Source organism: Sinohyriopsis cumingii, chromosome 12 (assembly GCF_028554795.1).
Source record: "Sinohyriopsis cumingii isolate HCF-2022 chromosome 12, ASM2855479v2, whole genome shotgun sequence".
NCBI lineage: Eukaryota > Metazoa > Mollusca > Bivalvia > Unionida > Unionidae > Sinohyriopsis > Sinohyriopsis cumingii.
Genome location: NC_142972.1, coordinates 36,718,175 through 36,736,168, shown reverse-complemented (window position 1 = coordinate 36,736,168; position 17,994 = coordinate 36,718,175).

The window sequence follows — 17,994 nt, the reverse complement described above, 5'->3', positions numbered from 1 at the left end:
CGTTGGCCACTGGTTTGAACTGTAACTGCCTGATAACAACGCGTGGTTTAGGAAAAATGTTTGATATGCTGTGTCATGATTGAAGTTTGAATCGTTTGTTTGTCTGACAAATGTCATTGCTAATGTTTAAAAGCCGCATACATCATAGTTTATGCTGTACTATTGATTAAGCATCCAAAAAGCCACCTTTGCTGAACAATACATTTAAAACACCAGGGGACCTTTTCGTCTCACCCGTTGAGTATAATTCGTTTCTGACATGCGCGAACCTAAATGACGAAAAGTAATCATAACTTGTGAAAACTACATTTAATCCAAAAGCACCTTATCCTTATATAAGTTCTCCATGTTGTATGCAAAACTAAAGAAAGAAAAATATAGCGAAAAAGAAGAAAAGCAAAGTAGTGTTTGTTTGTTGTAAGAGTGTGCTCTACCTCGCTTGGGCCACATATTATTGGCTTCACAATATTATTCGCTTCTTACTCAGTTACCCTAACTCTATGGTTTTTAAAAGCAAGTTCTCCGGTAACCAATACTTGTATTAATTAAGCATACAAGAGGATTGATAGAGGACAAATGTCTTACTGATCTCTCTAGTGGGAAATTCCCCGTCAATGCTCCATTTATATAGTACGTGATGTTGTTATACATAGTTTGTATCCATTTACATTTTTTTCCCTTAAACCCACATTATGTAAGACTTTGTTATCAATGAAACCATGATAATTTCGATCAAAATATTTTACTTAATCGAAAAGTGCTCTGGTATATGTTTTGAAATGTATATTATGAACAAAGTCTTCTATAGTTCCTGGATCGAAATTGTGATACGTGTATTTTTTAGGAGGTAATTTCGTATCTCATGTAGAATTGGTTTATATATTGTGTTAAATAGTATTAACTCGTATCTTGTCTATTTTCGTATCCTTGCCTTTTTTTCGTTTATAATATTCCATCTTCTATATATCCTTCTCCCTATTGTGTATTTATTGCAGAATTTGTCCGGTCTTATCTTTGCACCTTAATTCATATAATTGTCACGTTCTTTCATTCGCTCCTCTATCCTCGTTTCCTCATCCTTTATGGACCATCTTTCTTATATATCTTTTCATATTTCTCTTTACTTCCATTCTCACTGGATTTTCTTCGTTAACTATGATATTTTTTGTAATATACCTATACGAACTTCGTCTTTAAAGTATTCTCGTTTGTGGGTTTTTTAATAGATTCAAATCATCTGGATCATCTAAGTAAGCGGTGATCTTTTTCCGTACCACACGCTCTGAGTGAGTGACATTACTATTTTGATTTGTAAGATCAGCGGTTTGTGATCGACTACCATATCACCCAATATGCTACAGTCTTGTATATTTACTTCATTTCCCTCTGTGATATAAAAAAATATCTAATTGGCTTCTTCTATTCTCTCCGTACTTATGCGTATATGTCTCCTGTTGGCTTTTTTCTCTGTATGTGTCAGATTTATTATGAAATTAGTCCTTCAAATAATCATGCTATTAGGAACGTATAAATTGAATAAATGCCAGTTATTTAGTCATATGACACATTCTTCCTGACACAGTCGTTGAATTTTCATTTATTGAATGTTTAAATCCTTGGCTGCACGTTGTATTATTGTGGATACCCAAAATTTTAAATCGATTTGGTGCTCATTCACTCAAACTAGAACGGAAAGTTTCGCTTCCAGGTTTTAGATGGTTTCTTTAGTCGTGTAATGAGTTTCTTTGATTAGGATAATGTCATAACCCTTAGCTATTCTGGTTACTGTATCTATTCCCCCACTGATACCACTGTCATTAATAGTGAAGATCTTAAGGTTTATTCCCTCCATCTTGCCTATAGAATATAGTACTTTGTTTTGCTTTTTTTATTTTGCCGTTAAGTTACATGTTTCTTAAATTCTCTTTCATTATTTTTTGTTTGCTTAATCAACACATCTTCTTCAAAACTTATCTTGCTCTTATTTATGTCGTCTCTTGTCAGAGACAGCGCACGTCTTCGCTCCGGACAGGCCACTCGGTCTTGTGTCTTTTATTCTCCAGAGGTTTTTGTGTTTCAAAAGTTTCAACTATTTTCTTCTGAGGATATACGTCTGCTCTAATGAAATACACTCCTTCAAGGTATCTTGAAGTTTTGGGTTCTGAACGATTGTTTGGCGTTAACGTTTGCGGGCAGTAACATTGTAATTGTAATCCCCCGATGGAATTTGAATTTTGGTGCCATATTCTATATGCATGTTTTGTCTTTAATATGTTTTGCCCATGTTATATTGCAACAAGCAGGTGTATGTTTTTGCTTTCTGGAATGTTTTAAGCGTGAGGTATTATCTGATGTGGTTGTGTTTTAGAATCCATATTGTTCAATTTAATTTCTTCTTACATGATAAAACATTATATTAGGTTAATTCTAAATCTTCTAGAACCGGATCATTTGTGTGATTTCTTTCCGTCGGTTCCTTATCTTGTGATTGTTTCAAGCGATATTCACTCTCACCCACCACAGTTAATGCCGCTGTTTGTGAGTCCGAGATGTCTTCAAATGTAATTTTCTCGAGTATGTTCCACGGTGCCTTTGTATTCTCCAAGTAAATTTTTGTTGTTGTTTTTTTTCATTTTGTTCTTCGTTTTTCTTTTGCGCTTTCTTTTTCGCTTTCGTTTTCTCTCTTGCGCTTGTTTGCTCATCGCTCTTTCATTTTCGGGGAGGTGTCAAACATTCAATAGTTATAACAGCCATAGACGCGTCTGAGTATAGTGTGAGCAGGTCGGGCTGAATAGACAACAATACTCGGTCAAAATAAGGCTTCTAATAAAGTTGGTCATACGGGGAGACGGTCCTATACCACTTTGCTACAGGTTCGTACAAATAACGCTTCAAGAAAGTGCTTGCGACTAATGTCACGAAAAATCGCGGTTAAATGAATTGACCTTTTAACCGAACCTTCTCACTAGAGTAGCTGAAATGTAGCTCAACCAAAGATTTTATAAAGCCGAATGCGATATCGTGTTCTTGGATCGTGTAAATTTATGGATTACCTGGCTTTCTGATCATTAGCAAAGACGTTTTCAAACCTAATCAGGTCCATATCACCGAGACACCAAATCAGATCAATATTTTGCCGCGAAAGTGTATCAACGCTATTAAAGACAACCAAATTATTGCAGTTTCTCTAATGACTTTAGGGATATGAACGTATCGCTGTGTGACGAAAATGACTGCACTGTTTTCATGTGTACATCGTGAGAACATTCTGGCTGGATTTGTTTGCTTATCGATCATAACATCATAGCATAACACTCTTATATTAATAAAACCGCGAAGGACATCGACTCGTGCTGCATTATCTTTGACAGTGGTAAATTAAATTACGTCTACGTCACCGACGTTGTTGTTTTGTAAAGCGTTTACATTTTCATTGAATTCATCAAGAATATTATTTCATAGCTGGTCATCACACTGAGTTTTACCAGACCTATGTGTGCCGCTGATGAATTTAAAGTGAATTTCGATTGATCATGCGTGTCATGCTCATGATCGCTTATACAATTCAAGATCTGCAACAACGACATATTGCCTATATCAAGTTGCTTCATACACTGACATCTATAACTAATAAAAATATAATGGACTCTCTGACCAGTTGGATGATAAGATCGGCGATGAGTGGTAAATTTGCGGTGGTGGGTCTAGCTTTCCCCAACCCTCCTGGACGGGTAATTGATTGTACGATAATTACAATAATGGAACCGAGTTATTAAGGTCTAAGAGGATACTGGAAGGGCAGAGCAGCGATAAAAAACTCCCTGAGGCAGCAGGTATTCATCGTGATGCTGGAGATGGGCTCTTCAGACAGGCAATAAGGCAAATTTATCTGTCGTCACCTAAGACACTTCGATACGGACGGTTTACTGTTACCACTCCCAATGAAGTTCATCAGACATAAATTTTGTTCTTATCCCATGACATTGCTGTAACTGGCTCAGTACGTAAATGTGAACGACAGAAACGCATATACAAATACGCGTTGACGGTCGTCGATCTTGCGAGTAGATACAAAGAAGCGGAACATCGTGATCATGAAATACTTGAAACCCATTGATGCAATCGCGAATAAACACATACAGACTAAATGCCACTCTTCCTCACAGAAACCGTTACGAAAGAGTGAATTTGAAGGTGATAGAAAAAGACCAGTTTATCTTATCTGGAGTGTAAACACAAATTACATTTTCAGCGTGATTACATTTACGGGCAGGCCTACGATTTAGAAACTAGATTTATTGGCTCCTCAGCGTGGATTTGTCAGTGAACAATTACAAGTAATTCCTGAAGATAAACCATTACGAGAAGCATGGATTAATCAGCAAATCAAGACACTAGCGACCATACTTCTCTTACATTCAAGACAGGTGAGTATCACATTCATGCGTGTATGGCCCAAACCATTTTGATTTTGTCCACAGGAAATTATCATGTGTCATTACGAAAATAACCTCAAGACATTATATCGTTATAGAGACTGTTTTGCCGCTGAATAATTCAACATGACGATCAAACCCGCGTTTAGTTTGTTTTTGTAATTTCGTTGATAACTAGCTAATGTTTTTCTTGCCGGTGTCTTGTTAATTTTCTGAGGCCGATTATCTTCCACAGTATAAACCATCCTGTGTAGTTAATACATTTCTTGTAACTCCCGATGCTGCCAGATACCCTAAAGTTTACATTTCGACACGATCATCGATAATCCAAGCACTGGTATCTGAGCACGCATATAAAATCCCTTAATTCATCAATCGCTGTCTCTGGATTATAAATGCGCATCATCACACATTGAATCTTTTTGGACTTAATTCTCATCCTTGCTTTTAGCCTCTTAAATGATTCACTGGTGGTCCTGTGGTCTTATAACATTTTCGATAGCGCCGACATGTTCTTTAAACAAGTCATGTGGCGATTTACATGTGATTGCGGAAGACTGACCATGATCGTTGCACATGATAATCACTGTTGGTTTTGTAAATAACAAATAAAGAAACATTTTTAAAGTATCTTCATATACTTACCGTATATTTCATCCCAGATAATGATGTTTGGAATTTTTTCGCACCCATTTTTTTCTGGAGTCAACGAATCACCGCACCAGCGAAAGAAAATGTGATACGTATAAGACTTAACACTTCTCTCTTTCGTCACCATGCTAGGTCGGTGAGCTCGTGTTAGCACCAGCATGTTGGTTGGGGATCCTGGGATCCAGGTAACCAATCTTCGTACAATTGTAGTTTTATCAGAACCACCAGGTTCATTAACATAAACCGTTTTATGACGCGACACGTTATCTGTTACCGATGATGCTGAGGATGGTTGCGACAATTGCCCATTTCGTTAATAATTACATATTTTCTCATTTGTAACTCGCCAGTGCCCCATGGAATTCCGTCTACATTTATTAGAAGTGTGTCTTGCAGGCCTTTGTATGACTGTGGAGACTCTGTAGGAATCCATAGGAAATAGATCATTGATAACATATTTATTGATATGTAAAAGAGCATTGAAGATCTCAAATGAACAAACTTCAGCGAATCCCCATTTTAGCTGATAATAGTACCTACCGTAGTTACATTTGGTAGGTTTGTACTCTCCATGGTGGTTAATACACTTTATTTGCCGTGTCAGCAATGATAAAGTCGAATTCTAGCTCGTCTATGATTAACCTTGTAGCGGCACGTATTGTCAAGTAAGGCTCCATGTTTCTGCCTATGACTTTTGCTAAAGATATTTCCTTTCTTGTCGTTGCTTCCCTGTTTTGGAAACCAGACCTCGTATTGTGGTCTTTATGAAAGTATAGTTTGAAACACTGTCAGCGATAATAATATCTTCATATCATGCATATATCACAATAGCACTATTGAGGCCGAACACGTTTATTAGATATATCTCCGGATGCGGTTCGTTAAAATGTTGACCACACGAAGCAGGAATGACCGGATGAACATTCTCGGCAAATCCGAGTGAGTCAATCTTGGAAATTCCTGTAGTCAAACTCTCCAAATAAGGTTCACATTCATCCATTCACAGAAATCTTCCGGGATAACATGAAACCATGTCAATGGAGATAATATCCCTGGAATCATATTAAGTGTTCCAGATAACTCCATGTCAATATTCAATACACGAATTCTTCAAGAAATTCTCGAGGTGTTGGTCGCCATGAATTTTATCCTGCAAAACTGAGCAAATACAAATGAGAGAGCGAAACAATTACTCAGTAATTCACTTAATAGAATTTTATCGTTTGTGTATTTTAGTGCAACTTACGTCATTTGCTCATGAAGACAGTCCCTACCATAATGACACCAATTTATCAGATTCACCGGGGGCGAAACAGCCACATCAACACTGGATCGGTTTTGCAGATATTATAAATACACTCAAAATTATCACCGTAGTAAAGTCTAACATTTTGTATGGGTTTAAATTTAGTTATGCTCGTGGTTCATGCTTGGGAGAAGTGATCAGTTATAACTATATGGGACCCTATCTTTTAATACTGGGAGTTTAACAAGATCGTATTGGTACTGGTCAATACTTCAATCGTGGATTTTAATTGTGTTTCTAACTGAGCAATATCTTTTATTCTGGCTCCATTCTATCTGACACCTTCAGCCTATTTGTTTATTAATTTGCGTCGCGGATATATTAGACATTTACATCGTAACGCGTTGAAGGTATATATTTTTGGACCTTACAATTAGAAATAACATGCTACGATACCATTCTTGACGAAGCTCCAATCCCATATGATGTATGATTTACTTTCAAATTTTCCCTACGATCCCAATGAATGCATCTGCGGACAAAAAGTATCTGCTTGTGTCATGAACTTGTATAACGGTATGAAACTATCAAATGCGGGATAAGACACACGCTTGATCATTTTATTATATTTACTGTTATCTGCAATTATTTTCCGAAGATAGTGCGAGATCCTCACGATCAATTAATGATCAAAGTTGAATCCACGACGACGTCGATCAGACCGCTTACATTTATTAGACAAGCTTTAATATTTTTCCTGTCTCGGCGGTTTCTTTTGTGACAGGCACGCTAGCGAATGTTTTAAGCCGTTCTTTTGCAGCTTGATTTATTATTTTACTGACACTTGCTGTCATCACTTTGGTCCTGGGCAGTTTACTGGCTTTGGCTTTAATCATATCAATTATGCGAGTCTGTCTCATACTGCTGAAAGTGATTTATCATTGTTTTGCAATCGGTATTAATTTTAGATCTACCGTTATGAATAGACCTTGAACGACATCATTGAATCAATCTTCATAGATAACATTATGTGTTGGTAATCGTGAAGTTGTCATCATGACCAGCACAGGTCCGCGTTGGGCCTTGTTCATGATCATGTTATTTTGCTGTCATTGATTTAATTGCATACCTAATAGCTGTAGTAATGGATGGTAATTTCATCGGTATTTGCCCGATAAATGTTCATTTCCATGACACCACCTGTAAATAAACGCCGAGAAATCGCATCGCAGTAGCTTCAGTGATGATTTCGGGGAAATTACCACCAGTCAGAATTTCCAGTCGATCAGTATTATCAGGTACGTTATCAGAGCAAACGTTATCCTGTAGAGTGTTAAGGCCACTTCCTTGAATAGCAAGGCCACTTCCAGTGTTCTTTCCTGATGGAGGATCTTTGACATAACTTCTACATTTTCCATCTTTTTTCAGATCTATTTCTTGCTCTTGCTTTTCACCTTGCTTCTTTTAAATTTCGAAGTTGACGATTCATTTCGTCTTGTTTTCATTCCCTTCCTTGTTGAAATTTTCAACATATTATTCTAATGCCTGGTCAAATAATTTAAAATCTCCATCGTCATCTCTGACATAAAGGGCAATGCGATAAACATATGATCAGTGAGGTGATCTGTCCCTCGACTTCCCCCCCAAATGGCCAACTTTGTTTAAAACCTTATTTTCACGAGTAGCTTGCTCTATTAAGAACTCGGCTCACTTATCCTCAGACGAATGCGTAGAAGCTATTTCACTGGTTCGTTTGTTTCAGCGACCATATTTGTCCGAATGTTTTCGTCTATTCAGCTCCTCGCTGCTCTTAGTCTCATCCTCGGTCATAATCCTCTGCATATAGTTGGAAAGCACCAGAATGTTGCCATATTGTCTCTGGGTACGAACATCATCTCATATAATTGACCCTGGTGTTTTATTGAGTCTGCTGCTATGTTTTAGACATAGCACGTTGTAAGCTCGGTCACAAATTGTCGTACAATGATATTTCATATTAATCCTAGACCGCTTCGGTTGCCTATTGGTTAGAGCGCCTGTCTCGAATGTGGGAGTTTGTGGGTACTAACAGCTGCCACGATTGGCGCTCAGGATTAAGGGGTTAGTGTTAAGACTGGTCGGCCTGTTGTCAGAATAATGTGATTTTGTGGGATATCATGCTACACGTTTGCGACATGACGCCATATTGCTAGGCATCCCTATCAATTGCTACGCAGCAGACATCATACCGATAAGCCCCATAAATTGTTAAAGCTACGTTAAAAATCAAAATCACACACACACACAAACACACACTCACGCACACACAAACACATTGATCAATTATGGTTACTTACAACGAATAACGTGAATATATATTATGTAATATACTACGATCTATGTAATAAAACTAATACCACGGCTACATGGTTCTATATAAACACGTTTTTTTAAAAATATTAAGGAACGAGCAGTGCAAAGCCACTGACATTTTTAGATATTTAAAAGACTGGAGATTTAAGGGCTGATAATTAGGACTTGTAGAAGAAAGGCTACTTTGTCTAAGTGTGCAGTACATCCATCCATCCATTCATACATGCATGCATGCATGCATGCATACATACATACATACATACATACATACATACATACATACATGCATACATACACACATACAGACATGCATACATTTAAACAAAATCGGCATCTGACAGAACATGTAGGCGTGAAAATGTTCTACATGAACAGAGATTTATTTTTGAACGTTTCTTTGGTCTCATATTAAATGACATTATTGTCGTTCAAATCAACTGCAAGAAGTTAGACATAGCACGTTGTAAGCTCTGTCACAAATTGTCGTACAATGAAATCGAGGCCGTATGAAGATAAATACATAATTTGCGAGGCGAAGTTGTGAGACAAAACGAAATTGCGGCCAGTACTATTATCAAGCATCAAGACGGGTGAACAGTACGATTTGATTAGAAATGCACGTGGAAAATAGAACGCACTTGGCACAAGATACCGCTTAGTATTTAATTTTTCAAGGATTTGAATCAATCATATACACCATTCCGTGGTAATTGGTTCTCGTTTTCGTTTATGGAAGCAGAGTAATGTATTTTGTTGTTGTCTTCTACAGTATATTATCTGTTCTGGTTTGGTTTAGTTTCTTTTGTTTTGCTTTCGATCTATTATTAACGCCCAAATGAGGAGGATTCAGTGGCATTGTAGGAAATTAATTTAATAACAAAAGAATTAAAGCTATCCGGGCAATGCCTTTCCGAAATTTACAACATATGTTAATACTTAACATTGCAAATAATGAAATTGACCTTTTAGAATACAGTACATTTGGCGACTTGCCAATTATGGAACTAAAGTTACGAAACAAAAATATATACGACAAAAATGTTTTCCGACATAGCAATTTCGCAGGTCTTCGTAATCTTAATCTGAGTCCCAATAATTTTAGACTGCATATATCCTCTCATTTTTTAACACATTTCAAGCAATTAAACATTGATTGATCTCAAATAATAAACTTGAAGGATTATTTATTCGTGCATTCGAAACCCTTTTTAATCTTCAAATTCTCGACCTCTCATATAATGAGGTAATACATCGCGATCAAACTGCATATACAACATTATTAATATTTACAACATTAAAACTACAAGGAAATCCTATCAATTGCGATTGCAACTTGCAGTGGGTTCAGAAATGGCTTTCGTATCCAAATATATATGGTATGCTTATTATAGACAGTGTTACGCTCACGTGCACCGTATTTAATTGTCCGATTGATTCTGTGATCTAGATGCTTGATACCGGAGATTAACTTTGTCAGCATAAAAGTCATTGTAACATTTTTATTTGTTTGTGCTGTTTCTCAGATGTATATGCATGTTCGCACATCGTCCCGAGGAGTGCATGTGTTTTATAAGCAGTGACAGATCAGTGAATTCGGTCCTCTGGGAGTGAAAACTGTTTGATGATGTACCAGGATAAATACCTCTGGCAGCAACGCGTCTTTACCTGGATGGAAATAGCATTACAGTAGGGTCGATACATTCCTTTCCAAATACGATACGCCTCGAGTATCTTTCTATGAATAAATCCATGCGTCTTAATGGAAACTTTAATCTTTGATTTCCTCAAAGACTTTCTTTGGTCTGAACAAATTGCAACGATTATCACGTAGCAAAAACAGAATACCTTTTATAAAAGATTTATCTTTCAGTCATCTTCTTGCTACATACAATCTGGACGTTTCCAAAACTTGCTATGCAAGACGAGGGATGTTTCTTGTATAAAATATCTTTGCTGCATCGTTCAATCTTTCTGGCAATCAATGGTCAGGTGATTTTGAATTTCTAATATATTTTGACAATTTCATATAGTCCAACGTCAAAACAATAAAATACATTTCTACATAGACCTGAACCAAAAGCACTGCTTCACCCTCCATCACAACTATATTATTGTTGATTACATTGTTATCTGATTTGTGTCCAGTTATTATCGTGCGCCAAAGTAAGGAACTCGTACATAAAGTTACCTTGGTGTTGCGCTAACAACTTTACTTGGGGCCCTCGTGATTATTGTAACTATTCTCTTTGGCGTCTTCGGAATCGTGATTTTCTGAAAGTTTGGATTTACGTAAAGTTCGCTGGCGAATCTGCAATAAGGAAGAGGACCAAACAGATGTGTACAAACCATTTGATGCTTTTATTTCCAACAGCAGTAAGGATGAAGACTAGGTGATGCATGAGTTAGTTCCAGTTCTGGAAAAGAATTTGAATTACAGACTCTGCGTTCCTTATAGGGATTTCACAGTCAGAGCATCGATCGTAGACAACTTTGTTTCTAGCGTACAGTCTTGTAAGCGAGGATTTGTGGTGTTATCGAATAATTATGTCGAGAGTGAATGGTGCCATTATGAATTTCAGACTGTTCATCAAAGGCTACTAGCACAAAAGACATGTTGGATTTCGTTGGTTTTATTTATTGTTGTTGTTGCTGCACCCGTCGTCGTTTTCAAAGCTTGGTTATTATTTCTTGTTGCTGTTGTAGTTGTTGTCGTTTTCCTGCTTGTTTGTTTATGTTGTTGTCGTTGTCGTCGTTTTACTGCTTAAAAAAGCCGAATTGTCTGATAAATCTAAACTGGTTGTTTGAAAATATTTGTATTTTTTGTATTTTGTACAGGCCCAAAGAAAGACTAACGGAACTATAATAATAATAATAATAATACACAGAAAGATTATATTGATAATCCTCTTTGTACGATGAACTGGATTGTAAATGACTGGTAATGATGCTTTGCTTAAGGGAATATATTCGATATTATGTTTTATGACTGAAGAGAAGAACTGAAGCTTTTGATTGTCTCAAAAACAGCATTACTTATTGTTTAAAGGCCGCAGACATTATAGTTTAAATTGTACTATCGATTGACAATCACCAGCCTCTCTTACCCTGCATAAAATGTAAAACACAATGGAATCGCACTTGTTGAGCATAATAAGTTCATATCAATGCGCCAGTCTAAATGAGCGAACATAATCATAACATATTAAAATCTACATGATAGGTGGATGTGAGAAATAATGTGCTGTGAACATCTCTCATTATTTTTCACTAAAAATTCTGCTAACATTTTACTATTCAGCTCGAAATACAAGACCCGATCTGTTATTGATCCTTGATGTGCCGTTATTGAAAATATTGTCAGTATTCTGCACTGATAGCCACAAAATCATGTCATTGCATTATATGAAGTTTACGTCTTTTCGGTAGTGATAGCGGCAAAATATGGCTTTAAGAAAAAGTGAAGATTTTCTACACATATGACACAAACACATACGCACACAAACAAACACACACGTACAATAGCTGCACTGAAATTCGATATGTGCTTTAAGGTGCAACTTGGTCCGAGATCTCCATGAACAAACGACCGTTTCCTCAGTAGGCGGCAACATTTAATGAAGTCTTTCTATCGAAGACAACATTCAGGTTTGGTAGCAGCCCATGCCTAATGAGAAAGAAATTTGAACTCGGTGTACTGGGTGGATCCAAATGATAACTACAGAAATATTAATTCGCTCAAGCGTGTTGTTGCAATGCTAATATATTCTCTCTCTCTCATTTATATATATATATATATATATATATATATATATATATATATATATATATATATATATATATATATATATATATATATATATATATATATATATATATATATATATATATATATATATATATATATATATACTCCGTCTATGTTACCATATGCTCTCAGGATATCCATATTATACGTAGCGGAGCATGATGCACGTATCCAACCCATCCCCCAATTATGGGTCCGATTGGTTCATGTGGATCAAATTAAAATGCGTTTAAATGAATCACATATAAGTGTTATGATTCGGGTTGCATCAAAACCTTCTTCCCAGCTCTTGCTATGAGATAGGATTACTCATAAGTTAAGAAATGTCTTTCCCCATGGTGAGAGAGAGAGAGAGAGAGAGAGAGAGAGAGAGAGAGAGAGAGAGAGAGAGAAAGAAGAAGGAGTTTCGGCTCTCTAACAAGGTTGTCACAAATGACCGTGTTGATACGTCTACATCTTGGGGAATGAGGTAAGGAATCGCTGTAAGGAATAAACAGACATGTTCAGATTCAAGGAACGAGCTAGCCCTTCGTAAGCCAGCTTTTCTATTTATAAAGGCTTTGCTTTCGCTCAGTCTAGTTAGAACAGAACTCTAGACCATTCCCAAGGCCATCGTGTGAACCATTTGAGTATCTCATTTATTATTGATTTAATAATTTGTCTGTTCAGCAGCTTCCGACCAAATCTAAATTGCTGACATTTAGATACGAGCGAAATGTATTTAATGCTGACTATTGCCAACATTTAGATACGAGCGAAATTTATTTTATGCTGACAATTGCTGACATTTAGATACAAGCGCAATGTATTTCATAGATTTCTGCACCTGCTCGTAAAGCGCGATCTTTATAAAATAGCTTACGGTTATAGTACACAAGTAGAAAAAAATTTATCTCAATAGATTTGAGTGGAAAATTAATTTCAATATTTATACTTTTGTTTAAAAGTTCTGTCCTAATAATACCCTTCGGGACATTTGAGCCGAGTCATCAAAGCTCGATGTAGAAGAAAAAATATTACATTTATAAAGATGAAAGATCAAAAATACAGTAATAATTGAAATAGTCGGTAAAATTCAAAATATACAATGAAAAAAATATTAACATTCATTTAGTGAAGTTCAAAAAGTAAAGAAGGAGAAAACTGTAAAATACTCAGTATAATGAAACTAAAAAAAGAAGAAAAAATAAAAAATACAATGAAAGGTACATTGCAATGTATTTAGTAAAATTCAAATAAAAATAGAATCAAAAGAACACTTTACGATATTCAATAAAATTTTAAATTACAGGGAAAAAAGGATGGCACGACACTCAATAAAAATTGAAAGGATACAATGACCAAAAAACGTTTTAATATATTTCAATAAAATTCTACGTAATCTACATTTACGACTAGTCATGTTGGACGATTATCGCCATAACAAGAGGATTCTAGACATTATACGATCAAGGTAATTTCCTGTGTGGTACTTTAATAACAGAAGCACTTAACATTTTTTATTATCTTACTGTGTATTTGTGTTTTGTGCTGGATTGGTTTGAATATCCTTAAGTGCTAAATATGAGGGTAACGCGGACCATTGGGGAAAAATACGTATTCTACCTGTATAAACGAGTTGAGGTGTATATATGTTGGGACATGGTTAACAACGTTATGTGTAGTGATGAGTGCATCAGGACGCATACAATGTGGTCTCACACGTTTAGCCAAATATTCATCGAGATTATGGGCATATCGGCATTACTTATTGAATTTATGATAAGGAATTTGTGAGTTCTGTAACAATGAAAGGGGTAGTTTAGCGGCACGAATATATAATTCGGCCAGTCAGTGTAAGCATCGGTTAGAAGTTGATGAGAAAACCCTAAAAAGCTAAGAATCATGGCAGAAGAGGGTACAATACCCGTGAGCAATTGTGCTAATGTTTCCTCAGTGAATAAAACGTAAGCTGCAATATTAACAACATGAAATAAGGAATCTGGATTATTATATAATGTCGTGCATTTGTTTATCAAGAAAATATATGCCTTGCTACAGTGATGTTGAATTTATCCATACGGAGAAAAGATCCTGTCCACCATGGATTCTGAAGCGTCTGTAACACCTGTGAATGGTCAAACACTTTCTCGAGTACATGGTATAACAGAACAATATTCTTGTTCGTACCGAAAATTAATGTTATTGACTCTTCCATCCTTCACCCGTTTCCTTAGCTGATCATAGTCAAACATGTATTGCTTTAAAATGAATCAGAACTCTCTCCCACCGCACGATCCATGCGGAAATATGTCCAGTGTTACAGTGCTAATTTCGACAAAAACAAAACAAAACATATATAATTTTTGACGTAATTATTTTATTATAGAAATGTCATGGGTGGTCCAAATAACGTAGTCACAAAACGTCTGGCTAAAAAAAATTGAAAGAAGTTTGTATGCGGATACAAGATCAATACGAAGCGAGGTTGGAAATGATAGTTCAGAGTTACTGTTTTCTTTGGTGAGCTTAAAACATTTCCATCTGACATGTAATCGTGGTCGAAGATAACCCGTGACATGAAAGTTGTCAATCATTTATGGTCCAGTAAGATTACAATATGAAGGACATAGGAAAAGCTGAAGAATACCAACCATTACGCATTGAACTCCCGTATTAATTTCAAGACGAAGTTTAGTTCGCGCATTGGATTGTGAAATCCTTTATAAACCTGGACAATGGCAATTGTAAAAGTCACGATTGAAACTGAAAAGATCAAATGATCCCAAGTGAGTACATCCGAAACAGTAGTAAACCAATCAGGAGGAGAACTCGTAGGTACAATGGTATATTGGAAGTGAATTGTAGACTGGGCTTTTGTTGCTTTTGCAAGTAACAGTGCAGTCGACAATATTCTAAAACGCCGTATGAGCCAAACAATTGCCAAGGTGTTAAGAATAGACAAGAAAAAGCTAATTATAGTCATAATATGTAGTGAATCAAAACAATAATTGCTGAAAATCACGATGTAACCATTCAAAATTGTTTCAGATAAAGACGAAAAGATTCTTTGATTGCTTTTAGCACGTGCAGCTACTTTCTTAAGACTTAAATCAATCTCTTATCTGTAGCAAAAAATTGTGACATTTGGTGTTCATATAGTTTGAATTCAGGTAAATAATATTCAAGGGATTGTCAAAAGAGGTGTTACCAACGATGGCTGCTAAATGCGTAGAATTGAATAATTGTTGTAAAAGTGCCAAGTTATTTGGGTGAAGCTGAGTAACGTCTGTCGAACTGTCGGAACAAGTAGTGATGTGCCCGTCATATGTCATAGACGTAGTAACGGAATATTCATGATACAAAAACGACAACCTTTAATAACGCGACTTCGACTTTGACATTCGAGTATTATTTCGTCGATGAGGTAAACTAATATTTGATTTGAGGAGATATCGAGAATATGTGGTACCACGCGGTTTGTCATTAAACGGAAGTTACAGGTCTGATGGGTATTATCCTTATCATCTAGAAATAGACAATTGATACATTGAGGCTGAGACAAGGGTTTAAGTGCAGGACCGATATTACTGGTGTAAAATGTATTTACCGGTACATTGATTTAGAGTTGATAACGCTAGTGTTGTGTAAAATTGATGGTCATCAGATACAAGCATTATATTGGATAAATAATAAGGACCGGAAAAGACTGAATTCGATACGTCTCGAATGGTGGCTGTCGGGACGAAATTGGAATCTGTAGTGCAATATATAGGTCGCGATCCTTACGCATCGCTATAAATGACGCAAACTGATAATGGTAACGTGGATCTTTCGGCGTTATTGAATAACCCTGATAATGGTAGATAAAATGGTCTCGATTTGATTGATTGATTCCGCTGAAATATGAGGTGAAATCGGTATAGCCGTATCTTGCATACCGCCAAATCCGCTGTTACTAATTATAATTTCTCTAATTCATGCCTACTTTACTGAGATTCAAGCATTTGAGTGGCAATGACTTCTTCTGATTTTTGATATTGTTGACGTATATTTTCTTCATTTTCAATCATCGCTTTCTCTAATAGGAGAAGCGTTCTCGAGGTTCGACCAATCTATGTTAACATTTTATTAAATCGATTATCGACTTGTGAGATATAGGAGGAAACTTCACTTCTATGTCCAGCAAAAGCACCTAGAATGTTATTATTCTGTCTCGACAGCATATTTATGTGACATGCTAATGTGGCTAAGTACCCCGTTGTGGCTAACCCAAATTGGTGTTTACCAATTTCACCTATGAAAAGCAAAACAGCCCTTTTTGACACATTTGAAGGTTAAAAAACACCTTCTGGTATTAATTCATTAATTAATCAGATTGGTGAGTTAAATTTTGGATTTATTGTGTAAGACGTATTGCATTTAATTGCTGAAGAAGGGAGATTTGTAGTTACATTTTACATCTTTAACCAATACTCTATAGGTTTGACTGAAATCTTCTCTGGAAGCTGCATTTGGAAAGTGTGGATCCACTTTTCGACTGAACAATATACTGGTGGGATAGCCTGGAAGATAACTCCATAGTTCAGTCTTTGCTCTTCCACTGCAGACCATGGATTCAGAGTCAGGAGAAGCAGCCCTACGACCCAAGTCCACATTTCACCATACCTTAAAGAAAAAGAAAGAGGTTTGAGAGATAGATTTTGCCGGCAAGAGAAGACAAAAATAACATAAAATAGAAGGCATGATGAATTGAGGGATTGGCGAAAAGGACTAGAAGTATCTCTCCCAATTACGAAGAAATTCCCCTCTGAATTTCGAATTTAATTCAATGACGAAATATTCCACCTAGTCGTTTGCGATGTGCATTCGATTGTTCGTGAAATGCTTCTTTAACTGCCTGAGAGACATTCTCCGTTGGTTGCCAGGATGGCGTGGATCCATCGGTCCACTTAACCGGGTAATGTTTCTTCCCCGAAATCCATTTGGATTTCAAAGGTTTATCAACTGTGTACCATCTGTACTATTGTCAGTTGGTGCGTCACCATTACTCGCTTGATCATGTCGTGCTTTTCTGATAACTCTACAGGTATATGAGAGATTTGTATGTGGATATAATCTCCAACGCGAAAGGACGGTGCCTTCGCTTTCTGATCGAACCTTTGTTTGGTTGTGTTTTGTGCTTAGCGGGTGTTAGTTTTAGCTAGTTCTTGAACTATTTTTAATCTTTGAATTAATTGGTCTATGTATTGTTGTGTTTGTATCTGGGCATTCTCTCTAGGTATAAGAGACACATCTAGATGTAAAGTCATTTCTGTCCCAAAGACTATGTAATGAGGTGAGTAGCCAGTTGAGTTAACTGCTGAGCTTATTCAGAATGCCATGATTATGCTTGGCAATATCGACGGCCAACCATATTGTTGTTTACTAAAGTAGGCTGCTAATTCTGCTATTCAAACGCTCATACGCAGCTTGGTGTGAGGGTTATATGAACTGGTGTGGTGACGTGTTACTTGAAATAGTTC